This window comes from Microtus pennsylvanicus, chromosome 13, assembly GCF_037038515.1.
Source record: "Microtus pennsylvanicus isolate mMicPen1 chromosome 13, mMicPen1.hap1, whole genome shotgun sequence".
In the NCBI taxonomy this organism is placed as follows: Eukaryota; Metazoa; Chordata; class Mammalia; order Rodentia; family Cricetidae; genus Microtus; species Microtus pennsylvanicus.
Window position 1 is genome coordinate 31,961,662 of NC_134591.1, and position 22,028 is coordinate 31,983,689.

Genomic DNA, 22,028 nt, shown 5'->3' on the forward strand with positions numbered 1-22,028 from the left:
ATCAAGTACAAGATTAGAATTACAACCAGCGTAAACAATATTAAGCAAGGAACATAACCTAGTGTTTTAATAAACATTCTATCCTAAGGAGTCTAAGTCTTGCATTGGAAAAGGCTTGGCTAGATCATAAGAGGATGGTAACTACGACTAATCTTCAACCCCATTGAAGGCCTGAGAAGGGAAATAATATTACTTGAGTAGGCAGGAAGTGCAATCAAGCAGCTTCCAAAATGTGCTGTATATGGCAGAGATAACTGGCTGCCTGAGCAATCACCCATAGTCTCATTTGCAATGTTGAAGCAACCAACTTTGGCTAAGGCCTAGAGTAACTGACAGACCATTTTCAGAGGCAGAAATTTTTTAAAAACTGTCTTACCCTGTCTTGGCAAGATTTGACAGTCTTTTTTCTTGTATCCTGCTTGTCCAGTCCAGACATCATGCATTTTGTCAGTGGTTGAGGCATGGGCAGTTTCTTTCCCAAAGGCCAGTTGTATCAAGAAGAAGACAAGCTCCTAGTGGAGTGTCTTTGGTGCTCAATTCTCTCTCGGGAATAGATCAGTGCTGCCAGGAGCAATTGTGTCTCTCGTCAACAGAATCCTAAGTTATTTAAATGTCATGTACTACAGATCTTTAAAGTGGTTGAAGGTTACCAATCGATGCAGAATAAATCTCTATGTATCTAAAGAATCTAGTTAGTCTGACTAAAAGGATAACAAACATGAATGACTATAGACCTATAATACTTAATACCTACATAACTTAAAGATTAAGACTTCATATCAGAATATTAAAGTCTTTAAACAACTGTTCAGTAAAAGAGGACAATGACATCAAAATGTAAACAATGTATAAATAGCTTAATCAGAGGTAGAAATATATAATGCAATATGATAACTATATCTTAAAATGGTATCAATTTGCCTTAAACAGAGATAGAAGCATGCATGCATACAATATGACAAAATAACTTTGCATAGGTGTACTGTTGAAAAAGCTGCGGGCCGCGTTCCTGCCATCTGACTCCTGGCCGCCAGCTAGCTTATGCCCTGAAACAATTACGTGGAAACTGTATTCTTTTAAACACTGCCTGGCCCATTAGTTCCAGCCTCTTATTGGCTAGCTCTTACATATTGATCTAACCCATTTCTAATATTCTGTGTAGCAGCACCACGAGCTGGCTTACCAGGAAAGATCTTAACCTGCGTCTGTCTGGAGTGGGAGAATCATGGTGATTACCTCACTTGGCTTCTTTCTCCCAGCATTCTGTTCTGTTTTCTCCGCCTACCTAATTTTCTGTCTTATCAAAGGCCAAGCAGTTTCTTTATTAATTAACCAATGAAAGCAACAGATAGATACAAGACCCACCTCCATTAGTGTACAAATATTGTAAACAGAATTAACAAATATAATTTGAAGTATCAATATACAAGAAACTATACCAGTGTAAATTGTCCATAAATAATAGTTCACAAGTATCACTCTATTACTCATTATTATTATTATTAGTGTGAATAAGTTCACATTAAATTACCTATTATCTCATTCAATCTTTTTTTTAAATTGAGATCTCTAGGCCTATATAATTTCCACCCCAACCCCGAGCCCTATGTGAGTAATAATGAACCCCTAAATGGTATCTCTAACCATGAAGACAAACTTTGTTGGGAGAGGGGACTTTGTTTTCTGGAAATGCTTTCTGCTGTCATGTGGGCAATGCTTTTTTCTATGGGATCCCGTAAATGTAAAATGATGGCTAAGTTTCAAGATTGCTGTTTTGTATAATTATAGATGGTCTCTGAGTAGTTGATAGGGTCTTTGTTTATTTGTTTTGAAGTTCTTATTTGTAGTTCTGGCCAAAATGTAAGAAGATACACCATTTCTGCAGCTGGTACCTAAAAACTGGTCTCATAGTAGTGCTATTAGCATCATGATGTTATATCAACCAGGTGGAGTCATTGTTGTGGGGTCCCATCTTCTTCCTGGAAGCTTTAAACATTACTGCAGGAAAATCTACTGCTCATTGTGGAAAACTTAAGCATTATTTATATAGACATATAGTCAATGAAAGATACAATATAAACAAAATAGGCATGGAGAAAAGTATATTTCCTTAAAATCTATCTTCTTCCTGTCCCATACCAGATGGCTCCTGACATGAGACAGAAATTCTGAATTTTTTCTTTGAACAACGTGCTTGGATTTAGAGAAGGATAGTCATTGTCCAACTCCAAAGCCAGCTCTGATTTTTAACTAGAGATGTATATGTGTCCAAATAATCAAATTTTACCATGCAGATAATACAGCATCATAAGGTATATTTCTCTTTGCTTGTTGACTCTTTCTGGATAGCTATCTTTTTGTCTTTAGGCACCTAGATGTCCAAGGTCTCACCATTCTTTGAAGATAAATATTTTCCTGCAAAGACAAGAACAGAACCCTGCCCCAACCCTTATGAGGTTTTCTTACCACCTGTATGATTGTCACCTCTATGGATGAGCCATCATTTCTCTTTCTCAAGATGTCTCTCTTTTTCAAACTGAATATTTATCTATTTGTATTGTGTCCATAGCTTTTCTTTTCCCATGGAAACAAGAGCAAAACCCCTTCCTCAACATAGCACATCTTCTGGTTTCCATTGTAAGGTCAGCACATCCTTGAAATATACTGGCTGATTTAATTCAGAAGTTTTTTCTATTATTCAACGTCTCTCTGCTTCCACTGTTCCTTTCTCGTTACCATTAAGAAAATGCAAGGTTAATAAAGCATTATGCAATATATTTCTGGGAGTATTTTTCATTCCTTTCTGTTTGTTTAGCATATCCTTTATAGTGTGATTTGATCTTTCTATAACTGCCTGACCTGTAGGATTCTTTGGTATACCTGTAATATGCTTTATATTGTAACAAGCAAAAGAATTGTTTTGTTTTTTTAGACTCATATGCTAGACCATTGTCTGCCTTTCTTTGTGTAAGTATACCCATAATGGCCATAACTTCTAATAAATGTGTGATTACTGAATCAGCCTTTTTTAAGCTCAAGGCAATTGTTTATTGAAAACCTGAATAAGTGTCAATGATGTGATGTACATATTCTAATTTTCAAAATTCTGTAAAGTGAAACACATCCATCTGCCAGATCTCATTTCTTTGAGTACCCTTTGGGTTACTTCCTGCTGGTAATGGTGTTTGATTATAGAAAGAGCAAATAGGACACCTCTTTATAATCTCCTTAGCTTGTTGCAATGTAATAGAAAACTCTTTAAACCTTTGCTATTGACATGATGTTTCTTATGAAATTTTGAGGTCTTCAGCATATTTCCAATCAATAATCGATCAATTTGTGCATTACCTTGAACTAGAGTACCTCTCAGACCTGTATGGGATTGGATGTGTGTTATGTATATGGGACAAAGCCTATTCCTGATTATATCTTGAACCTGTATGAATAATGCAATCAATTCTGTATCATCTGGTACAAATTCAATGGTTTTAATAGTCAAGACAACTCTTTCTGCATATTGTGATTCAGTAATTATATTGAGAGGTTCTTTAAAATCCCTTAGTACCATGAGAATAGCAAATAATTCTGCCTTCTGGACAGAATTATAAGGGCTTTGTTCCACCTTACTTAATTCTTCTGATTTGTAACCTGCCTTTCCTGATTTATTTGCATTAGTATAAAATGTATGGGCTCCAGTTATTGGTGCATCATGCACACTTCAGGAAAGAATCCAAGTAGTTATCTTTAATAGGTTAATTCTATCACATTTGGAATAATTGCTATTAATTTCTCTCAAGAAATTAGCACAAGGTCTCTGCCATGGTTCATTGTCTTCCCATAATTTTTTAATTTCATCAGCAGTAAAAGGAACTATAATCTCTGCTGGGTCTATACCTGCTAGTTGCCAAAGTCTCAGTTTTCTTTTTATAATTTATTCAGAGATTTTTTTTCCACATGAGTTTTAATTTTTTTACTTGGTTTATGTGGTAAAAAGATCCATTCTAAGATAATATCTCCCCTCTGCATTGAAATTGCTATAGGCGAAATTCTGGAAGGCAATATGACTAGAATACAATTAAGATTTGGATTCACTTTATCTACATGTGTCTTCTGTAATTTCTTTTCATAGACCATCAATTCTTTTTCTGCTTCAGCTGTTAATTCTCTGGGACTATTTAAGTCTTTGTCACCATCTAAGGTTTTGTTTAAATGAATTATTAGGTCAGGTATTATCCCAACAGCCAGTCATAGACTGGAAATATTTCCTAACAATCTTTGAAAGTTTTTAAGAGTCTGTAATCAGTTTCTCCTGATTTGTGCCTTTTGTGTTTTAATTTTCTCTAAACCTATTTTGTAACGTAGGTAATTGACAGAATCTCTTCTTTGTATTTTTTCAAGAGAAATTTGTAATCCCCATTTAGGCAAAACTTTTTTTTTTAAATTTTTTACTTCTTCAAACATTCTTTCTAAAGTATCTGCATTTGAGTCATATAACAAAATGTTGTCTATGTAATGGTAAATTATAGACTTAGGAAATTGCTTGTGTATTATTTCCGATGGCTGATTTACAAAGTATTGGCACAGGTTGGGACTATTGAGCATTCCCCGTGGGAAGGTGGTCCGCTGGTATTTCCTAGTAGTCTGAGAATTATTATAAGTAGGCACTGTGAAAGCAAATTTTTCTCGATCCTTTTCTTGTAAAGGTATAGTGAAGAAACAGTCCTTTAAATCAATAACTATAAGAGGCCATCCTTTTGGTAATAGAGAAGGCAGAGGAATTCCAGACTGTAAAGGGCCCATAGGTTGGATAACCTGTTGACAGCTCTTAGATCTGTCACCATTCTCCATTTTCTGGATTTCTTTTTAACAACAAATACAGGAGAATTCCAAGGGCTTGTTGATTCTTCCATATGTTGAGCATCTAATTGCTCCTGTACCAGCTGTTCCAAAGCCTGCAGTTTGTCTTTCATTAAAGGCCATTTTTTAAAACCCATATGAGCTTCTCAGTCAACCATTTTAAAGACAAGGCTGTTAGTACTTCTGACAGCTTGCTAGTTGCTTTGTGTTCTTGTACAGCCTGAATGGCTGGTGACCTCTGCTTATAATATTTTATAATATCCTTCCAAGAAACATGAGTTTTGGGGACTGCAGGAATGTTAACCTGAATTTTCCATTGCTGCAATAGTTCATGGCCCCATAAATTCACTGCAGTACTAGCTACGAATGGCCTCAGCCTTCTTTTCTGTCCTTCTGGCCATATGCATTCAACCCATCTCATGCCTTGTTTTCCTTGAGATGTTGTTCCAATTCCTAGGAATTAAATATCTGCCTCTTGAAAAGGCCAATCTGGATACCAAGGTTCTGGAGTAATGATAATCACATTCACACTTGTGTCTAGTAATCCTTTAATTACAATGTCATTTATATGCACTCTTAGCTTGGTCTTTGATTATTTATAGATGTCTGCCAAAATATACATTTCTTATTTCCTATTGGAGTTTTTAACTCATCTTTCAAGTCTATCTCATCATCCAGAACAGTATGGTTTTTTTTTTTTTTTTTTTTTTTTTACAGTAGACACTGGATTGTTTAATTTTCCTGGTGAGACATGTTCTCCACAGTGACTGGGAATGACTGGACCTTGTTTGACACTGGAGACTGTGTGAGAGGCCCACCAAGGAATTTCTCAGTGCTATCAGGTTGCCTTGTCTGTCTTTTGTCAACCTACATTCATTAGTTCATTGTCAGCCTTTGTCACATCTCCTACCAGAAGACTGAGTCCTACTTTCCTTACCATTCCTTGAGGAGACATTATTCTTAGGAATTCCTTGTCTACAGTCCCTTCTTGATGCCCTATTCTTCCACAATTAAAACATTTGGCATTTTGGTGTCTCCTTTTACCACTGGAAATCGCTTCTCCTATCCAAGCTTCAGTACTATAGTCAAATGTTTCAACATTCATTGTATGCAAGATCCATTCATCTACGGGTGCTGATCTAACCTTTAAAGAACCAAGGATCTTCTTACATTTTAAGTTGACATTTTCAAAAGCCAAGGATTCAATTAGTACATCTAGCTTCAGGGTCTGTCACTCCTAATTGTATAGCCTTAGTTAATCTTTGTACGAAGTCAGTAAAGGATTCTCTCTGGCTCTGTTTAACCCTAATATATGACTCAGTCCTCTTTCCTAGTTCCTGAATCCTGTCCCAAGCATTTAAAGCTGCTGTACTGCATAGAACAAGGTGTGTTCATCGTAGTGAGCCAAATATTCCTGAGGATCAGAGTAATGTTCCTCACTAAAAATTTGATATTGGGACATCTCAAATCCTTTTGCTTTCCCCTGTTGCTCTAAAATTTTTGCCTCTTCTTTCCAGCAACACTTCCAAAGCAGCTGAGGTCCATTTTCTAGGACCGCTTTGATTAATTGAAGCTAATCTTGTTGGGGTCCATGGGTAAAAAAAAGAAAACTCAAAGTTTTCTGCCAGTGTGAGTTGCAGACTGTATACACCATGGGCATTTCAGGCAGCAGTGTGTGGGCTGGTGTGCAACACACAGAGAGGTAGCATGTGGGTCATGAGTCAGGGAGCAATGAGCAGCAGCCTGTGTCTGAGGGCCAACTAGAGCCATGGGCGGGAGAGTCAGTGCCCAATGTGCCACACGACTGGCAGACCAATCCCAAAAAGTGTGGCACCAGATTATGGCAGAAGTTACAAAATAATCCCATACTAGTTCAGAATTATGTATAATAAAACACTATTTATTTAGGGGAGACTCACAGATCACTTTCCTAGATCAGAGTCCTCTACACAAACAGGGAACAGGAACAGAGTCTAGCAGAGCCAGAAGCGAGAGCCAGAAGCAAAAGAGCGAGCACAGGCTTTACAGCTGCATTTATAGTTAAGAGACCATGCTCAAGTGGGCTGGTATTTTAAAGGCTATTGGCTGAATGAGCAGAAGGAGCTCCTACTGTATTTTACCTCTGTCACAGCATGTATACATGACAACTGCTGTCTTAGTTAAGGTTACTATTGCTGTGAGGAAACACCATGACCAAAAGCAACTTGGGAGGAAAGGGTTTATTTCGCCTACACTTCCATCACACAACAGTTCATCACCGAAGGCAGTCACGGCAAGAACCCTAGTAGAGCAGAATCTGAAGGTTTGGTGAGCTGATGCAGAGGCCATGGAGGGGAGCTGCTTACTGGTGTACTTTTCATCTCTTCCTGCTCAGCCTGTTTTCTTATAGTACCCAGTACCACCAGCCCAGAACTGGCACCACTCACAGTGTGCTGGGAGCCTTCCACATTCACCACAGATTAAGACAATACTTACAGGCTTGCCTATAGCCTGCACTTATGAAAATACTTTCTCATGGGATTTCCTCCTCTCAGATGACTCTAGTTTGTGTCAGTTGACACAATCAGCTCAGCACAACAGCTAACAATACCAAGATAGCACACATACCCACAGTAAGACGGGGATGCATGAATTGAAGAAAGATTGATGGGGAGTTGTGTAGTGTTTTTCCTCCCCTTGGGAGACAGTGTAGTTACTCTTCAAGGATACAGGCAGGTGGGGCTTTCTGGAAGAGTGAATCCGTCTTTATGTAGAATTGAACCAGAAATCCTGTGTTCTTCCTCCAGGCTCCCTGAGAGACTGTGGCACTACAATGGAAGACTTCCTGCAGTTCTGGAGTCTGTATCCTAAGTGTCTCTCTCAGCCTCTTCCTCAGGATCTGCACTCACTCACTGGGAAGTAGCTTGTCTGTGAAAAGAAAGTCAGGCTAGACATGACTTAAGGGTTCTACTGTTCTTAGATCTGTGAAATTAGGTAAGAAGTGGGCTGGGGAATCAAAGCATCTGTGTGAGGAGCTGTGGCCCTCAGAGTAACAACAGGGAGCTGTGCAGTGATTGATTTCTCAATGCTGGCAGCACACGTGTGTCTGAGCTGTGTGCTGACTCATCCAAGTCAACCTCAGAACTGCCTGTTCCAGGTCAAGACAGGGTTTTCAGTCTCAGTGTGGCCACAGGCACATGTGAAGATAGAGTGCAGAAATCCAGGTCCAGGCCGGGCAGAGGCAGGCGGTTCTCTGGGAGTTCGAGGCCAGCCTGGTCTACAAGAGCTAGTTCCAGGACAGGAACCAAAAAAGCTACAGAGAAACCCTGTCTAGAAAAAAAAAAAAAAAAAAAAAAAGAAATCTAGGTCCAGAAGCATGAGTATCTACAGTGGAAATAAACTAAATACTTCACAGTACTTTCAGGAAAATAGAACTCTGTTATGGATTTCATGCTTCTATTTCCCGTTTCTGATGATCCCTAAGCTCCCAACATGCACTACATACCAGCGCTCCATCAGTGAGGTCAGGCAGTGTGTAATTTCAGCTCCCCACTCCACCCCCCCACATGGTCCTGTTGCAACCCCAATATCCAGCTACACAGCAGTTTTATGCATCACACATTAACATATACCTGGAGGTTCTGTGTGTCCCGTCCACTCACATTTCTAGCCACATACTCAGACATTTGGTCTTTCCTGGATATCCTACATTTAGGAAGCACACTATAGTGGGAAGAAGGAGAGGCCTTCAAAGATATCTCAGTCCTAATCCCTGGAACCCGTAAGCAAAAGGGAATTAACGTGCTGGCTAGAGTTAAAAGTCTTTTTACTGACCTGGCTTATCTAGGACCGCCTAATATAATCAGGGCCTTTACAAACTGTAAGATAGAGACAAAAGTCAACATCATAGTGATGTAGCAACTGCTACCCGCCTTAGATGCCTTTGCAGATGAAGGAAGGGGCTCTTGGCCACAGACTATGGGTAGCCTATAGTTGGAAAGCCAAGAAAATAGGTTTTCCCAAGAGCCGCTGGGTGTCTTGACTTTATTAGCCCAGTGAACTTCTGTGAAACATATACCTAGGTAACCACAGACGGTAAACTGTCATTTTAAGCCTCAGAGTCAGGCAATTTGTTATTGAAGCATGGAAATCTAATACCCACCCAGTCAGACAGACAGACTTCTGTCCTGTGGAGCCTGTGGTATAACAGAGACAGATCCATATCCGGGGTGCCATGGCACAGAGTAAGAAAGCTGCCATCTGATAAGCCCAGGATGTCATGCCAACACACTGGAAAATACCCAGCCTACACGTGGATGTGGAGGAGCAGTTTCCTCAGAGAACCCTGCAGGCCTAGGGCCAGCTATCATGGCGTCCGTGTACACCAGGCAGTCAAATAAATACCTATCAGAGGGAGGAGAGGGAGGAATGATGAAAGAAAGGCCCTCACTGGGCCCTGCCTGTTAGGTAAGCAGGAGTTAAGAAGGGGCAATAGAAAACAGGGTGAGGTGTTCCAGGCAGAAGCAGCAGCTGGGGCAAAGACCTGCGGGCTATTTAGAGAACTAAACAAAGTTGACTTTGGCTGGGACACAGTGCCCCGTGGGGGGCAGAGGGAAAGAGGCCCAGATCATGAGAGCCTTGTCAGCTATAATTAGACATTTGGCCTGTATTCTATGTGCCATTGGCTTGGCAGCCCCTCCTCCCTCCCTCGCCTCTTCCTCTCTTCTCCGGGGTTATACTTTAACGTCTTTTAACTGGAGGATGTTTGCTTGACCTTGATGACAATAAATAGCTCGCGTCCCAGCCCACACCTCATTCACCCCCCTATTTTGTCTCGGATTTAAGATCTAAACCAGTGACTATCATTTGGGGGTAAGGTGGACAATAAATACTGAATCTGTAATTACAAACACCAGGTTGAGTTTACACTCTCGCTTACAGTTAGTGTTTGAGGTCTACGATCCCGGGTTTCCGAGTCAGTTAAATAGGATCGTGATTGTGTTACCTCCTGTGTCTGCTGAAGATTCAATGAGTTAGTCTACATAAGCATTTTCAAAGGACCAAGTGTATACCAAGTACCACGGCAGTTATCCCTTACAGTCATGCCTACTTGTACATTGGTTATCAACGAAGTCGTAACTATTGTGTTGATAAACTTCCACACCAGTCCTGATTACCCCCAGGCCTCTGTTCTCACCTGCACCCAGATAGATAACCTGCAGGGGTCACGGCACTGAGCAGTGCTAGCTCTTAACTTCTGGAGGAGCCCAGCCTAAGGGAAGCAGCAGTGAGTAGCGGTTATGGCAAAGGACATGGACGTTTAACCCTTCAGCTTTCCCTTCTCAAGCTTATAGGCCTGCTCTAACAGGTTAGCCTCTGAGCAGCGGACCCTTCCTTACAAATACTGTCTTTCATTTCTGGAGCTGTTCCCTCCTCTCGCCCGTGAAGACATCCGCTGTGTAACAGATTCCTGCTGCTGTCGAGCGCCAGGGTTCCCTTTGCACCTAAGCCTGTGCTCTTTTCATTGCCTTTTCTTCCAGCAACTCAGTGTGAACGTTCTTCCTTCCTTTTCCTGTGGGAACCAGATTGCCACCTTTTGAAAGCAAGGAGGCTGCTAGACAGGGTCCTGGCGCTGGGAGTGGGAAGTGGACGTGAGCTCCCACCTCAGACCAAGAAGCTATCTATAGCTGATAACCGCTGACAGGTGAAAAGTTAGTTTTCTCCACTGGAGCTTCACAGGGAATATTAATCACACATGGGAAGGCCCTAAGCTAAGCACTAAATGGTCAGCACAAAATGAAGTTAGTGATGTGTTTGAAGACATTTTGTCTCATGTTGGTTTGTTTGGGCTTTTTGTTTGTTTGTTTGTCTTATTTATCTTCTTTTAATTTCCATTGGGAGGGAGTGGGGCTTTTTTTGTTTGTATTTGTTTGTTTGCTTTCTAAAGAGAGAGGTGGGGGGACCTTTTCTTGGTGTGGAGGATATGGGAGGAGTATAATCCAAACATATTGTATGAAGAAAACATTTTGAAAAAGTCTTTTTTAAAGACTAGCGCTTGAACTTGAAACACTTCCTCAACCAAGAGGAACCCAGAGCGGTCATCGGCCTCTCTACCTTGTGTAGCAGGGTCAACAGTGGTGGCTTCTAAAAGTCATGGCTTTTATTCACAAGAGTTTATTTCACAATATGTTAAAATCAAAATACAAAACAATCAGGGTTTAGAAAACATAACTAATTTATACTACTACTTTCAGGATGTTTATGTCTATAGGTGTTTTGTCTGCATATACCTGTGTATTATGTTCATGCCTGGTGCTGGCAGAGGCCTTGGAACTCAAGTTACAGATGATTGTTAGCCATCATTAGAGCGCTGGGGATTGAACTCGGGTCCTCTAGAAGAACAACTAGTTATCTTAACCACCGAACCATCTCTCTGGGCTCCAAAATAAAATAATTTTAAGTGTTCTAATTGGATTTGCAGGAAGACATAAACTACTGATAAGGCTGATAAGGTCTCCAGACTTCTAGCAACAGATTGTCTGCTGGATTTCCTGCAATGTCGTGGTCAAAGCCAAGGATAGAGATAGTCCGATTGTAGTACTCCTTTAGAGATGATCATGTGGGCCTCGGTTTGACACAAGAAGCTCTGGGAAAGAGCAATATATGCAAATGAAGAGAGCCATGTGATTGGAGCCTGGGCACTTCAATAAAGGGCTTGTTAGTTTCCCATGAGAACCAGAGAGAAGCTGAAGCAGTGAACTATGGGATATATAGTTTAAGCCATAGAAGTTGCCAGTGTAACCATCAGAGTTGTATGTGTTGCCTGGTATGCCACCAAAGTTACCAGGATGAAAAACTGAACAAATCTCCAGCCATCGTAAAGGTTGTGGCCTAGGATGATTATTTGGGGGTTAGGGGAGCAATCAGTGCCCTCAAATAGCGTCTCAGAAGTGTGAAGATTGAGTCACCCTTGCTGCAATAATTAAATTGAAGATAGTTTGTCCGTTGAAACAGTAACTTCAACCAAAGAGGAGTTTATTTGACTGCAATCTCTATGAAAATTTGGGGTGAAACAACTGTGTGATTCACTGTCCATCCATCACACAGAATGGGGGCTGAAAAACTACTCGGTGACTATGACGCCAAGACAAGTGTACAGTTCTTTATTGGATAGACTCTGACAGAGAATCGTGATTTTGAGAGCTTAATAATGAAGACGAGGTCTAAAAACCAGGGAGCTGAGGCCATTGGGCTCTCTTGTGATAAGCTACTCCTTGGCATCAAGTTTAGCTAAATTTTTTTTTTTGACAGATTGAATTTGTGATCCTCCTGCTTTAGCTTCCCAAGCCCCGGGGATTGCAAGTCCTCTCCACTTGAAGCCTTTGCAAGCTAAGTACCTGGCCTTGCTGTAGGCAGTGAGTGGGTCCTGTGGCCTGCAGTTTGATAAAAGGCAATCCCCATCTCTCTGCATCACCGCAGGAGCAACCATCTTCTGGTGCACGGCACCTGCCCCGCCATCATTCTCAACCAAAGTGCTCCCCACCTGCCATGCCCTATTTTCCTTCCCCGGGCATCTCGAGCAGTCACAAACACAGGCAGACTGGGAACTCAGAGACCGTGGAGTGGGAAAATCTGACTCTTTTCTTTTCCCTCACGTTTTCTTAAGTTCAAAAAAAGTTGCTGCAAATCACAACTGAATTTTACAGCCCCAAAGGGGCCAAAGCAGATGAACTTCACAACCACAACAACAAAAAGAACTTATTACAGCAAAATGTGGGGAGAGCTTCAGCCGAAGCACCCTTGAGGCAATTATCTTCCCCGGCTGATTTCCAAGTTCCCGGAGGCCTTCATGTTGATTGCATCCCCATGATGGGCCCCGTGTGAGGAGGCTGTCCTTGATCCAAATGTCTGTGGTTTTGGGTAAATATGTTCATATCCCAGCAACTCCACAGCACCTTAGTCAGAGGTGGGGGCTTTTGCATTCTGTTACTGGGAGAACAGGTTTGAGATGGGGCCTGAGGCCAGAATGTCTTGGTAAAAACATTAATTCATTTCCTTTTGGTCATCTTTGGCTACTCCTTACAAGTTGGAGTCATCTTCCAATTCAGCCTTCCAGTGTCTTCTAGAAATCCAATTTTCTGTCTTTCTTGGAAACACAGAAGCCAATGTTACTGATTTTTTCACACTTTCACTGAGGGCCCAGTTCCAGGTGCTGTTTGGGATTAGGAAAATGGAGATGCTTCCAAAGTGGCTTTGTCCTTGAGAAGCACAATGAAGACAGGAAGCCTGACTACAGAAGCTGGCTTAGACTTGCTCCAGCCTACCTCCATGCCCTTGCATTGGCTCTTCTAAGCCTGGAAGCCCTTGGCTGTCTTGCTTCTCCACCCTCACCCATGGTTGTCCATGTTTCTGGATGGACTTTTGATGCCCATCGGTTTCAGAATCTCACTAGACTCATCTGGTATTCAGCTTACCATTTCTTCCGACGGAACTCCTCGAGTTGGGAATTGTTGCTGGCATCGGTGGGTAGACTATCATTACTGGTGGATTAATTCAAGAGAAACGTACAGCATCCTATAGTCTCTCTGCCTCAGTTTAAGTCCTTATTGCTGAGTGATCCTAGCCTAGCCTTCCAGCCTCTTAAGACTCACCTTTTCTGCTTGTAAGATGGGAATAAACTGTTTCATAGTGTTGTAAGAATGAGCAAATTCTTATTAAATCCATGTTAAAATTACTGTCAGCTATAAGAATTCCATCAGCATAGCTACTAGGATGGCTGTCACTAACAGATATCTACTGAGTAAACACTATATTCCAGACAGTGTGAACTGGGTAGAAAGCTGGCTGTGTGGCTGTGTGGCTGTGTGGTTGTGTGGTTGTGTGATTGTGTGGTTGGATTGAGCTCAGTCTAGTCTGTGATAGGACATAGTTTGTTTTCACAGCTACTATATATTTCCTTTACACGCGTCTCCATCTATACAAACTTTGATTCTCCAAAGCAGGGTTCTCAACCTGTGGGGGTTTTGATGTCTTCGGGAGTCACACATCAAATTTCCTACATGTCTTTCTGTGATTCTTCTATACACCCATTCATTCATCCATCTAGCCAAAGATTCTTTTCTAAAAGAAAACAAGCTCATGGGATACTTATATTTTGTAACTTAATTTTCAAATTAATTTATTATAAAAAATTGAATTTGTCTCCTTTTGTCTTACTATAATAACTCTTCTTATGAAAGACATCCTTCCTCTGAAAGGTGCCAGCTAGTGGCTCAGCCAATTCTCCTACCTTATTTATTATTTATTTATTGACATGATTAAAATGTTTCCGTGAACATCGTGTTTTCCTTTTCACTCAAAGTAACAGCCAAGAAACAACTTTCCTTTCCAGCTTATGATGCTCTGCAATGATTGAGCAAGAGTGGATGGGGAGTCGTATTTAATCCACAGGCGTAAATCAAGGGATGCATCAGCTCTTTGTGATGGTCAGCTAGGCAGGGTGGACAGGCCTCCCGTGGTTCAGGTGCACTCCTGCAGCCATGGGCCATCATTGGCTGTGCACATGACGTGCTGGGACAGCTCTCCTGGCATCTCCACTGTGATGCGGATTCAGAGCTGTCAAGTGGCACAGCTGTGAGGAAATGCCCAGGAAGGATTTATGGGGTGCAGTGGTGACTTTGTGACCCTCTTCTGGGAAAGCAGATGCCTTTGAAATCGGGCAAGTCAATGTGGCAAGAGGAAGGAGGCACTTACCTTCCGGGTAATAGAAAACATCTTGCCATTTCCCCGAAGCATCAGAGATTCAATGGCTCCAATTACTTACAGGAAAAAAAGACCAAACATTTTAGTTCAGTGAAGAGACAACAGAGGTATAAAGTGGTCTGATGAAAGTCTGATGCCATAGATCCCAGCTATAGCCCAGCTACCCACTTGCTGTATAGCCCAGGCAAGTCACTCCTTTTGGGGTTGGTTTTTCTTCGTCTCCTCAATGACCTTATAGCTGATGTTTGAATGTTGAATAAGTAAGTCAGTGATAAGTCATTCACTGAGGCCTCTTGTGTAATGAGAGTACAATAGATCATGATGGAGCACTCCCTCATGGTAGATCCTGAATTCTGGGGTAGGATTGTGGGATGACAGTGACTATAGCGTTGACTGTAATGCTGTGGGATGCTGGAGACCAACTTAGAGTTCAGCATAGACTGCATATTAGAAAGAGAGTGCCCAAGCATTTCTAATGGCCTAGTAGCTACAGCTGGACTGAAGGGGATAGAACAAGGCACAAGGCAAAAAGAGGAGCATCAACTCAGGCCAAGGGCTACCATAATGGGCTTTCTCAGCAAAGGTGAGCAAGGTGTTCAATCAAGTACATATTTGCTGAATACCTTACTACTACTACTACATTCTGGAAACTCAAGGATAAACAAGAAGGTCAATGTCTCTATTCATCTGGCTCCAGAGTGGGGAGTATGTGACCAAAAGGTGACAGGCACTGGGATGATGAGCAGGAACATGTGACACAGGGCCAGGATGGTCAGTAGAGGCTTCCCAAAGGAGCCATCATCACAGGTAAGATCAGAGCAAGAAATAAATAAAGATTTAAAAAAACTACGTGAAACTTGAATTTGAACCTCCCAACAGGCTGTCTGCTCACGTTCACTCTGACCAATAACATCTGGGGCTCTGAATGACTTTGCAGAATTTTCTCACTTGGATGAAATCCAGGACTCAGGAGAGACTCACGAATTCAACAGCACTTTTCTGGTCTGCTGCTGCCCTTTGGAGCAATGGTTTCAGTCTTCAGTGTCAGAATCCCATAGCAGGCTTGGGGAAGCTGATCACTAGACCCAAACTTCTGCGTTTACAGTTCAAGGGGTCTAAGGAGGGGGCCTGAGAATCCAGCATTGCAGGTGCCCAAGCGATCTGTTGTAAGAGCCCTCCTTTGCCTTTTGTTTTAGACATTGAAGACAGTATGGTCAGCAAGGACTCATGTTTTCTGAACCTTCACATCTCCCTTTGCAAAAATCAGCCAGTTGCATCAGTTTGTGAAGTCTAGCTCCCACTGATGGGGTGAAATACCGTCATGGATGTCATGGATAAAAGATGGGAGTCACGTTGGCCAGTGTGCTTGCTAGCTAATCTTTACAGGTGACTTACCTCCTGAGCTACTTTCTCTGTTACATGGTTCTTTGTACAGCACTGAAATTATTCCTTGTTTACCTTTAACAATGCCCATACTATCTTCTTGGATCTGCACTTTGAGAAGCTCTCTCTTAGGGGGAGCATTTCAGTTTCTGGGGGTGCTGCTCAGGGATGGGGGTAGTTTCTAAATTCTCCTCAGAACTGGGGGAGATGGAGATAGAGGCTCCCAGTCTAGGCTGCTATGGCCTACAAAGGATCCTCTGACCCTATTTGAAACCAGTGGTTCTGAAAGCCAAATTATAACACCTAACCTTGCTTTGGTGTTTGTGATTTATTATACAAACCAAGCTTGGATTATTTTCCTCTTATTTCTAAAGGGAAAATGTAGAGAGGTTTTGCCAAGTGCTGTGGTATGAATGTCTGTGCCCCAGCCCAATTCATATGTTAAAATTGCATTCCCTGAGTGTTGATATTAGAAGGTGGAGCTTTAGGACGTGACCGGGTCAGGGTAGAGAGGCCCCTGAACAGGGTAATAAGTGTCATTATTAAGGAAATCCCAGAGGGATAATCACTTCTTTTTACCATGTGGGCACAGGGGTAACATGTCCTCATGGGACACTGTATCTTGCCAAAGACTTCTTCAGATCTGTGAGGAATAAGCATTTTTCTTTATGAGCCACTCAGTCTACAGTATACTGCTATTGCAGCCCAAATAAACGCAGACAAGGCCATGCAATCCACCAGCTTCAAGCACACAGATCAGTGAGCCATCTTCAGTGGTTTTTCCTGGATCCCAAAGTCCATACTAAGCTTCAGCTGAGCTACCTTTGGATGCCACAAAAATCTCACACAAGAGAGTGCAGTTGAGTGAAATTTACATCGTGTAACCTAGAGTCTGAATTTCAGGTCAATGCTTCATAGAGATAATTGAGTCAGCCTTCTTGTGCCTTCAAAGAATGATGGAGGGAAAGGCAATAAAAGCTCCACAGTTGTTGGAATAGCAAGAGGTGATGCATGCCACTCTTCTACATGTTCTGTGTCCTTCGGGGCATAGCTATAGGTGTTTGACATCTCTTGGCTGGTCTTTTATAGTGTCTTTCTAAGGGATTTCTCTCCCTCAAGAGCATCCTTCCGAACCTCCCCTTCCATATCTCCTGAGATAACCCATGTAAAGCAGGGGTCCCATCATCCCCTTACCCATAGAAAACTGACAACCCTTCTGAGAGCAAGGACCACACTCAGAAGGGGCAGAAGGAAATACATTCCATAAGAGAACACAGGCAAGGAGGTGTGGTAGGGACCCTGATGAACTTGAGCTTGGCTGACTAATGACATTCAAATTAAGAATTCTGGAAAATTCTAGTCTACAGGCTCAGTGAAGCTTGTTCTGGCCTTGACTGCTGGTGAGACTTGGCCAGAACATGAAACCTGAGTTATTATCTTTGTTGATAATGGTCAGCCTCCTTCTTGCTATGCCCTGGTGACTTAACAGCCCTATGGCCGTCAAACTGCCGTTTTCCCCACGTACACATACAGATCCTTAGCTCAGTGCCCTCGATGGAAGCTGGCCTGCCTGGCCCCGCTCTTTCTTTGCTGAAATCCAACTCCTTTTGGCAACCGTGCTCCCAGTGTTCCTCCCTGCTCTCAGATCCACTTCACCAGACAGGTTATGTGTGTGTGTGTGTGCTGCCCCAACACTGTCTGTTGATCTCTCCATATTAATCATTACCGAGTAGTAATAGTGCTTCCCCCTCCACTTCCCAGCTAAGACTGAGACTGAGGAATAAGAGTTAACTATCTTTGTGCCTTGAATAAATGGAGTTTTCTACCAATGTTAAATAGAGGAAGGAGAAATCAAGTGACCCGTGCAGTGATTGCCTGGAATTTAAACAGTGAATGGTATAAGAATTGCTCCAATTATTTATACTGAAAAGTCGGGTTGGGGCTGCTTTTCTGTTTCTGTCTATCTGTCTGTCTTTATTTTCCTCTAGCTCTCCATAACAGGAAAGGGTGGACACACAGAAACAAGAATTAAGGAACAGTAAGTTTACTTAATTAACATCTGAAGAGTTTTATCCTTTCTTGATGATTCAAACTTTTGAACTTGACCCAGTGTGTTGGCACACCTTCAATACCAGCGCTTGGGAAGCAAAGACAGAAGGGATCTCTGAGTTCTAGACCAGCCTGGGCCATAGAACGCAACCTTGTTTGAAAAAAAAAACAAATTAAATTGTTTCTGTACTTTGTGTAACACTGCACCTCTTTGTAGATTTGAATTCTCAAGAGAGACTCTGATTACCCAGTGGGATAGTTGCCCACAGTGAACCTGTCACTAGATGGCGGAATTCCCCTTGGTTGCTTGTGGACAGGAGCTCTTCTTTGTCCCATTGGGGGTATAGCCCCCTGCCCTGGTAGGAAATTCAGCACTTTCCCTGGATAGAATCTCTTCTTTAGTCCGGTCCAGCTTAGCTAGAAGAAAGCGCCATAAACCAGGGGACTTACAGACAGTAACAACTTGTCTCTCAAAGTTCTGGAAGCCAGGAAGCCTAAGATGAAGGTGCAGGCAGATTTAATGCCTGGTGAGAACCACTTTCCTCAAAAATGATGGCTTCTTGCCATTTCGCCACCCGGGGGAGGGGCGAGGAAGAAGGTTCCGGGGCCTTCTAAAATAAGAGCACGGCTGTGGCTCAAGTGTTTGTGTTTCACCCCTGTTAGAACTTGGCCTCCAATGCAGTAATAATACCAGGCCTGGCCTTTAGGACGTCACAGGGTCACAGGACTCCTCCCTCGCAACGGAGATTCTGACCCTGAGGAGAGAAGTTTCATTAAGCGCTTGGGCCACTTTCAACTTTTTTACCGTAGGATGACGTAGCATCCATTCTTTGAAGAGGGCACCATCCAGCAAGAAGCAGAAACCAGTTCTCATAACACTCCACACTAGCTTGATCGTGGACTTTCTAGCTTTCGACCTTGGGAGAAATACATTTCTATTACTTAGAGATAATCCAGTCTATAATAGATTTTACAACACCAAAAATTGACACAGGCCCTAATTCTACTCACAAAGGCTCCACCCTGATCATCTCCTAAAGGCCCATTCACTTTCTAATACCATCACCTTGGAATTTAAGATTTCACCATGTGACTTCGGGGTGGGAAGCAGGGTGCCTGCAAATATTTAAAATTCGTCAATCCCTCTGAAGGCATTTGAGTGCAGTGGATGCTCTGCAGCCTAAATGGTATAGTGTGTTCAGGGTTAAGATGCGATGAGCTAAACAATGATCTGCAGGTATAAATCCAGAGGGAAATAACGTTCTGAGCCACGTAAGTACAGCTCTGACTGTTGCAGAGCTGACCTTGGACTTCGCTTCTGGAAAGTCACTGCCTCGTCTATAAAAGTGAAGAGGTCAAGCTGTGTGAGTATCAGGTTCTCTGGCTTGAAAACCACCTTCTAGTCCCCGGTTTCTGTGACAGCTCATTCCTCTGTTACTTCATCTGCATCTCCCTTGTCCTCCAGGGGGCCTGACCATCAGTGGTTGCCTTTCCTGACAATGCCTGGCCAGACTCTCAAGGACTCTGCCATATGTCATTTAGCAGAAGCCGTCATGAAAGTGCAACAGAACATCTGGACCTTCCTGGAGAGACTTGCTTCACATTCCTTCCCTCAAAGCCAAATTGATTGGCCTTGACCTGGGGCCACACCAGGAGCAGGCACCTTCTGGGGCAAGGGTGCCTTTCAGTGCCTGGCTGAAGGCAGTCACCACATGGTCCAGGAAGCCTGAGGAATGATAGGTATTTGCCTCGCTGTAAATTTCTCAGAAGCCTTGGGATTATCTTAGGTCAAACTGACAGTGTGCATCTTGGTAAGAAGGAACCAGAGATTTAATAGCCATTTAGGAAAAGCCCGTGCAATTTTGTTCCCTGTGTTAGAGTTAGAGTAGCATAAAAATACGGGAAGAAGATAGTGAAATTGATGGTGAGGGTCCATGCAGCATGGTTTTGTGCATAACAATGTGTTCATGTGCTGTTCATTGACTAGTGTTTTTACTATCAATCACAGGTATACGGGAGTCCGCAGAGCTGGGCTCGCTCCTGGCACTCATCACCCAAGGGCATCTGCAAACTGAGAGGAGATTTAGGAAGATGCAGTTCAATCTCAGGTCTGCTCCTTGAACTCCATCTCTCCGTTATCCCAAGAATGGGAACTCTTTCTAACGCAGTTCATTTCACTGTTGAGTGGCAAATACTGTCAGGATTGTTTGGTTTTTGTTGTTTATTTTATTTTTTTCTTCTGTGAATAGTGAGTTAAAAATCTATCTCTGGCTCAGTAACAGTGTGGGTTGGGATCAAGTCAACTTTTTGATGGTATTATCACATCCTTCCCGGTTCAGCCACTCCCATGTAGAATGCATATTAGTTTTGTCAGCCCTTCTTCATGCTGTAGGGTTTCTGGGTATCCCATTTGTTGGACTGTCCTGACCTCCTTTCCAGGATCACAGTGTCCTGGTGTCCTTTCCACAGAGCAATGTCAGCAGTGCACGTGGTCGTTCAACTCCAGGTAGCTAAGTGATCATCTGAACTTGGAGATGCCACCGGGAGATAGTGAGAGCTAAGACAGGAGCCCAGCTCTGCTGCTCTTGGGCTCCTGGGGTAGATAGAGCAAACACTAATTGACAAAACACACAGAGACACACTCTAAAGCACAAAAACCTTTTACACGAAACATAACATGTGCACAGTTTCCTCAAGGAACCCACAAACCACACAGATGAACTAAGAAAGCTCATGTTTCATGAAGAAACATGTACTACCAGAGACCTTAGATGTGTTTGGGTGACCCACACCAATGAAAATTTCAGTCCCCAGACAGTGTGGCTAAGTTGTCTTTCTTTCCCTAATTAACAAATGTAGATCTACTTCATTAAAAAACAATTATAGCTCCAGGAAATAGATTCCTTTTCCTGCCTTTCTTAACATAGTATTCTAGATCAATTATTCTTTATCTCTTCTTTCTTTTGTTAATCAAGATACATGTAGCTTACAGGAAAATTGCACAATATAGAAATGGGGAAAGACTATTCTTAACTTACCTGCGTGATTTCAGCTGCTACCTGTAAATGACATTTTCTCAGTTTTGTATAAAATCTTTATTCCAAACGGTTGGTTACATCTTTGTAATATAACCTGCCTCCTTTCTTAGGGAATTCCAAAGATGCCTGGAATCCATCACCTCTCCATTCCCTGAATTATCTAGCATGCCTGGAGGTCCTATAATCACTGTCCACCACTCACTGGGAAGCTTAACCCGGCATTGAAAACATCTGTTTCACAGAATGAGAAAAGGAAGGAGGCTAGAGCAATGGCTCAGCAAAAAGTAAAGAGCACTTGCTCTTCTTCCAGAGTAGTAGGGTAAGCATTGACAAGGATAAGGTACTCTTGAATGGTGCAAATATAAATTCACTATTTAGCTACTATAGAAAACATAAAAAAAAATTGAGCTATCTGGCTGGCAAGAGCAAGCTATCTGGTTCAGTCAAATTGTAATATTATATACTACATGAATGCAGTTTATGCTTGTCAAATATATATCAATGAAATTATAAAAGAGAAAAACAAATACAGGCTCAGCTTGCAGCCATATCAGAAATCTAGAGTCTTCCTTCTTTTTTTTAGGCCAACGGGAACTGCAGAGCTCCTAAGTGATCTACACATTTCTCAGCATCACCACTTGGTCACTGCCACTATCATCTCGTTTTACAGCTGTTGCAATAACCTTTAGCAGCTCCTGTTTCTACCCTCGTATTCACTCTCAACTATACAGACATAGCCTTCAGAGAGAGCTTGATCAACTTGAACTCCCAACTGGATTTCCCTGTCAGTTGAAACATTGCCCATTCCACTAGCTCGAGTGCCCACAAGATCTTCTTGGACCGTCTCTCCAGCTGCTCTTCCTCCCCAACCCCTGCTCCATTTCCCACACCTTCTTCATTGTCTCTAACACTTCCTTACACTCTTGCTTTGCAGCTGGTCTTTGCACTTCCTTCCCTTCT

General features: G+C 42.3%; 1 long non-coding RNA gene across 1 annotated transcript; it reads left to right on the top strand.

The window, feature by feature from the left end:
* The first annotated feature begins 7,808 nt into the window (after positions 1-7,808).
* LOC142833752 (uncharacterized) lies at positions 7,809-21,360 on the top strand. The gene is made up of 3 exons (XR_012907442.1): positions 7,809-7,830; positions 20,039-20,138; positions 21,179-21,360. It is a non-coding gene; the product is annotated as an uncharacterized LOC142833752 (long non-coding RNA).
* Positions 21,361-22,028: the final 668 nt, after the last annotated feature.